Raw genomic sequence first — 7,332 nt, 5'->3', positions numbered from 1 at the left:
AGTTACATACCTGATTTTATGTTGTCGTAGGATGGAGCATTGGTTATTAGTTCATAACCGCGTGCATACGCCTGCTTCACTTCATCATAAAATATATCTTTACCGGTCAGCAGTTCATCTCGGGATCTTTTCCGACACTGTGTCACTATTCTTCTCACTTCATTAGCAGCGACGTCAGGAACACAAGTGTGCCGTTCCTCGTATATAATTGTGTCACCTTAAGTTCTCACCTTCCCACAACATTTTTGCTTCTTTGCCAATACACAACGCTAAAATGTAATTTCATCTTTACGGTGTCCAACTCGGTAACGATAACCATTTCGTATTGAAGAAGGCCTCCCTTTATCAGGCTGTACAATTTCAAATTTACTTGCCATTTCGCATCGCCAAAATCGGTTGATAGCAGATATTAAAATTCTTGAAAAGTGAAAGACCACGCCCCTTCCGTATCTCATTGGTACCAAAGAACAGGGAGAACCAATCAAGAGATGAACAACAAAAATAAACTCTTTCTACAGATAAACATTTTAATTGTACTCAAGTATCTTTCAATTCTGCTTCCAATTCTCGAAATTCCATAATACACAACTTTGAAGATTTTATGCCACTGAACGCAAAATAAATTTATTTTCCTATGTTTATTTTAAGTACATAATTATCCTTTTCGGTGCGAAAATATTGCACCTGGTATTGTGCATTTGTTAGTGCACCTGGTATTATCCATATGCTTAATTGGAAACCAACATGGAAAACGGATTTTAAAAATAATAAATTTCTGTTGTTCCTTTCTTAATGGTATAAATCTCTCACGCTCAATCAGCGAAAAAAAGTTTTTTTAAAAAAATTATGGACTCCCGTAAAAGCTATTCAAATTTAACCAGTCAAGGTCAACCAATTTTTTTGTGTTGTGCTCAGGATACGCCAGACACCTGCTGTTGCGCTCAGGACACGATTTTGGCTTACGCGCTCAGGACACTTTTGTACTGACCCAAAGGACCAATGCCATTATAATTTGTATAGTCATTATGAAACCATTGTTCATACTCACAACACTCATCCAATCAGTGGATACAAGATCGGCATATCTTTCCAAAATTATTGGGTAGTAATATGCAGGTATGGGTGTTGATAACTACTGTAAGACCGGCTTACTTTGCACAAAATATGAAAAGAGTTACACAGTCCTCTGTCGGTAAAACTATGAACTGTAAAGAGAAAACTTCAACTGCCACCGTAAGATAGAACATCTAACTGTATTTTGCCTATCATATTGGCGATTAACTTCAGCTCTAATTGGCGGGAGGGTTTGTTGTTGTAGAGGTATGGAAAGCAGACATTGTAAAGGCGCCAAAATTTGAAAGATATCCCCTACAAGAATTTCCGTTAAAGTTAAGTCAGTTTCGTAGAATACTACTGTGTATAATGGAACTTTGAAACAATAGTTGAAATTGAAGTGCGAAACGTTTTAAAGTCATAAAAAAGATAAAACTGGGAGAAGGCGGTTTCAGCCTCTAATCGGGGTTACTTTCCATCGGTCCAAAGTAACCCCTTAGATAGGAAATTACTACTGCTGGTACTCCTGCCTTCTAATTTTTGGTAAATTTCCTATTTAGGTAGATGCCGAATTGGATTTTTTGTTAGAAAATAAATTACGATTTTTTTAGAAATCACTAGATTTATGGGGGCGAATGCCTTGAACCTTGTACGCATAGGCATGACTACCATTAGATTTTTTTTTAAAAAATCATGCAGTTTGGGTATGCTTCAGCCTGAAAGTCCCAAACCCCGTAAATATTCAACTGATTACGTTTGGGATGATATTCTCAGGTATAAAGAGCAACCAAGGCAAATCAGTTTAAGGGAATTTTTTTCCTGTTCCTGAGTTGGCATTTTTGTGGGCATATGCTAAACTATCAGAATATGGTTCCTGTGCCGGTACTAGAAAATACATAATTTTCTTTACAAATATCGATAATTCATACTAAGTACTAGTACCAGTACATCATTCTAATATCAATATTTGTAGATTGCATGCAGTTTTACATAGGAAGTAAAATGTATAAATACTGAAAGGAAAACATTGTACAGAAACATTATGTTCGTACGTTGAACATACTTTTTTGTATGTTGTGCAAAGTATCCCCTCCGATAGGGTTACTTTGCACCAAAGTTTGTATTTCAATAACTATGATCATAGTAAATGTTTACTAATACACTTGCACAAATGTTTTCCTTATAGCCTATATTTAGCTATTATCCGCCTTATGCACAGTCGTTTTGACGTAAGATTAGCATCATACTAAAGATCTGACTACTGCAGGAAACTTGTTAGTCCAACTCTTTAGTATGGCACTAATCACGCGTCAAAACGACTCTGCATAAGGCCCTATATGTTTAAAATACAACATTCTAAATCATTACGTTTGTAAGTTACATGCAATTTCCTTTAAAATTACTTAATTCTAGTGCAAAGTAATCCCGTCTTACGGTATTGATAATTTCCCCCTTCTTATTTTTTTAACGCAAGCTCTTTCACTATCACTTCTTCTTTTAAACAAGAAGAGCTTGTCAACAAGTCTGATTTTAAGGTTTTCCTTTTGGAAAGTTGAGTAGTTTACAGATGGGAATGGCCGGATTGAAACAGGTGAAAATGTAGGGCTGATCACTCCCTCCAGGTTGTGAGCTGAGGTTCCTTCAGATAATATGGAACAGTTAGTCCAAGTTCTGTTGTAGATGTATTACAATGCTGGTCAGATACAGATTCTGTAGATCTACACGTTGCTACTGAAGAGACAAAGTCAGTTTCATTAAACTTCGTATTATTAAAGAGGAAGATTTCAGATACTCTAAATCCTGTTTCTGCAATTTTCGATGTGTCAGTACTCATGTATGTTTCCTTGAACACTTCAGACACTTCTCTTATTGAAATCGAACGACTAGAATAGTTGAGCATTCACTGTTGACACACTTTCCCATAACGTTTCTTCAGCAGACCGAGGAACGATAGAACGAGTGGCTGTAATCTATGACCATAATGAGATGGAATGCTGATCATTATTAGGTTCTTTTCTGACACATAGTTCAAAGCTATACTTGAAATATGGCTCGTATGGTTGACAAGCACGAGAATAACTTTGATTATGTAATTCAGTGAACATGGTTTATGAAATACTGCAACCACTATACAAATATGTATTTTGTCATCCATCCATTGTCATGAAAGACTGCGACTGAACCAGGAGGAGCGTCATCGACTATACCAGAAATTGAGCGCTTTCGTCCAAAAATAAACATCGCCGGCACAAAATTTCCTGAGGCATAAAGAAATACACAACAGTAATATTACTTCCTCTTTCAGCACTTTTAATTACACCAACTGTTCTTGTCTAGTAGCAGTCACGACTTTTGGAGATTTTGACACAATAGAAACACAAGATTCGTCCTTGTTGTAGATGTTTTGTGATTTAATGTTCTATTTTTCCAATTGTTCCTTGACATTTTTGTGCTAGTCACATTTTCAGGATTGTCATATGCTGCTCGAGCTATAATTGTATTTTGACTACTTCGAAGCGTGAAGTTAGGATGTCTCTTTAGGAATGATGAAGTCTAACCTAGGCCCGCCATCTTGTTTCGTTGTCAAAATTTTGTTTCAGGCCCTTCCTTTCTGTGAACTCAGGCCTTTTAGATCACTTAACCCGCATTTACGTTTAACACTTTTGGATCACTTAACCCGTGTTTACGTTTGACAAACTCTTTGCAGTAGGCTATTCCAGAAGTTTATTCCGTCGTCAAAAATATAAAACGATAATATATAAAACGGGGTTTATTTTATGACGAGCATCGACAGTATCTAAATAGAGTTATTTTGGGTACATCGTATGACCAACTAGCTTTAGATATAGAAAACTCTTTTGTTCACGACGTCTGACACAGCGCTGTCTATAGTAGTTTTGTTCCATTGGCTTCGATCAGATCTCCTGTTATACTTTCTCACCATGATCTTTCTGAAATAATTCTTTTAAAAATTTGTATAAATTATCTCCTGTAAACGACCATTAAAATCACGCAAGAATAATACTATTACACACAAACAAATGTACTCAAATAAAGAAACACAAACCCACACATAAATACATATGACGAAAGGTATGGGGAAACACACATGGAGTCCATTTTTTGTGATTTTCGAGATATACTGAAGAGACTACCCATAGCAGTTTTATCAATTAATAAATGAATCGCTTACAGGGAAAAGGCATAGGTAGAGGTCTGCACAGATGAGGATATCCGTATCGTAATAGCTTTCGTGGATATAATTTTAATTTCTGTGCAGATGACGGATAAAATTGCTAATATTCGTGAAAATATTAGAATTTTCTTATCATTCATCTAAACAATATTAGTTATTTTTATGTTTTACACTAAGCATGATTACTCTGGTTACAGAACAAAGTTGGAGGTCGTAGGATTTTCTATGCTTTCAAAGTCCTATAATAATATAAAGCACTTAAGTGATTTTGTGAGTTCGTTTCACATAGCCTGTTCTTTCTTATGGACTTTCTATCTCCATTTCGCCTTTGCGTTCTAAACAAAGACACTTTCTATGAGTAATGAAAATTAGTGATTTGCTCTGAAATCAATTGACAAGTATGGTATTACTAACTTAATCATTTTCTCGTCAGAAATCTGCATCTGTATTTAGGGGATAATTACGTACGTACGTATTATCCATTAATTTCTTGTTTCTCCTTCAATTTTATTCCATTTTATTTAATGCAAGTAGCCTACAATACAAAGCTATTGTAATTAATATTTAGCTTGAATTTTATTGGTATTACATCAAGAATTGACAAAGTTATAAAGAAGGCGTTTACATGTTTGTATATTTGTTATGTTAGAAACTATTTCTGAAATAATAATAGTCATATACAAATAATTGTAGCCTACACATTTGTTCTTATTATCTGCGGACGTGGGTGCGGATACTGATAGAGATGTTGGGGCTCCTTGCAGCTACGGGGCGACGACGCCTACATATCATTGCTCACAACACTTGATCTATTCTCAGTACAATTTTCTTCGCTCTAAAGCGTTGCTGGCAATGATTAGCAGTTTAGAAATCACAACCCAGTTGTTCGGTTACACAACTGGTGTCACAATAGGGTGTTCCAGGTCCTGAATGAGTTCCGCAGCCAATTTCCGCGTATTCGTGATTTGAACGTAAACCAGCGTAAGACTAGTGGACGTAGAAAAATACAAACCCAGAGCGATCGCCAACGAATTTCATACCTGGTCAATGGTAATCGTTATGCAGAGTCGTTTTGACGTATGATTAGCGTCATACTAAAGGTCTACCTACTGCAGGAAACATTTTAATCGAACTCTTTAGTATGGCACTAATCACGCATTATAAAGGCTCTCCATAACGCCCCTAGAATCTGTCCCAATTTTTTGATGATAAAGGTGTAGTATGTAGGTGCTGAACATGATCTCGCGTACAGCTTTAGATTCCCCCCCTTCCAAATCGAGGAGATTGGAGTGAAAGCTTTAATAGTGTGGGAGTGGAAAAATCTTGATATGATGAACAATTGATTGCAAAACCATGAACTTAATTCCGTATTGGTCATAGCAAAATTTGAGGACAGCAATCCATCGCAAAATGTTTTAAGAAATGTGGAAATAAGTTTGTGAAAAAAGTTGCGGAGGATATATGGTAACAAAATGTAGAATTTGCACTACTGGTATCGTATCACAAATTTGCACAATTGAATTGAATTGCATTCAATGACCATTTACATTCGCTGATTGCCATATGGTATAGAACATGTCAATGATGTTATTATACAAATATATATTCATATTATATTAAAAATATAACTACTTTTACAATATTTTCTAGATGATAGAAAAAAACGATAAAATATCGTGTTGTTTCCTTACGCAGATTTTTATTTTATTTGTTATTATTATTTTTTTTTAACAAAATAGACAAATATAATATGCACAAAAAATACATTTACGATTTAGCAGAACGTAGATCAGTTTGGAAGTATTCCTGCACACCGTAAAAGCAGTAATTTGGCAAAAAAGTACGTACTGACTTTTTGAAACTTTCATGTTTGGTAAGAGACTTAATTTCATTAGGCAATGAGTGTACACCTTTGTATGCAATTGTTTTCACAAACAAAGTGGTATTATGAAGAGGAACTTGGAGATGTGACTTTGTTCTCGTATTATCTGAGTTCTTTTGTATAGTTCCTGTTTCCTGTGGACCAAAAGTAATCTTTCGTATATATATATATATATACCGTCAAATGGGGTGAATAGAAACACATTTTTGGCTATATGAGTATATAAGTCTGGTGATGTTAAAGATTTCGCGTATCAGATTATTTCAAAGAAAAGGTCTTAATATGCTAATGAAGTTCAGTAAACCTCATATTAATTTATCAACTCCACTTTTCTTCACCTTGATTTTTCTTAATGTTTATATTCACCCCATGAGTAGGGGTGAATAGAAACAATGACTTTATTTTTATTGTTGTTTCTTTTATACTATTGGAAATGTAAAAAGAAACAGCGTATTTGTTGAAACGAACTATTTATTTGATACCTGCAGGATATAAGTTCAATAAGACCAGTATTACTTAAGTTACAAACTTATAAAACAATATAATGCACAATATAGGTACAAACGACCATACAGTTTTGATGATATATCAATAAGATTTAAACCACTGAAATCACCAGGGAAACTTATCATGAGTTGAGTTGATTTTGAGGTTAACGTCCCGTTCAGCAGCGAGGCTATATGAGACGTGGACCTACTGATTAACGTGGAATCAGAACCACATGAGCTCCCGCCGGTAATCGAACCCGGGTCTCCCACGCCAAAGGCGAGTACGCTAACCGCTTAGCCACGAAGGAGCCCGAAACTTAGCATATACTTAAAGCGTGCTGACGAACTCCTAATAAAACCCAACAGTTTCGAAACAATATCCTCATATAGAAAAAACGATTCTTCAGAAGTTTCCGAAAATTTCATTGTTTATGTGCTCTCTTATAAAACACCCACATATCCATCATGTTCACATTTTCGCACTTGGGTAGTGAATAATCTCATCGAGTTTTAGCTTCTCATAAACCTTTACCACAGCAAAATCACCAGCTTTAGAAAACCATCATCTAGTTCGTGATCGTCTGGAATGTTGTCTTCTGGAGTGTTGTCTTTCTCCTCTTCCGACAATACAAGGGTAGGTTGTTTCGTTGTGATTTGATGAAAATGCATCATTTTCAGAAAACAAATCAAAACTCTTCGTACTCTCTTCTTTC

This window comes from Thermobia domestica, chromosome 2 (assembly GCF_964235325.1).
Source record: "Thermobia domestica chromosome 2, izTheDome1.hap1.1, whole genome shotgun sequence".
NCBI lineage: Eukaryota > Metazoa > Arthropoda > Insecta > Zygentoma > Lepismatidae > Thermobia > Thermobia domestica.
This window is presented reverse-complemented; position numbering follows the sequence as displayed.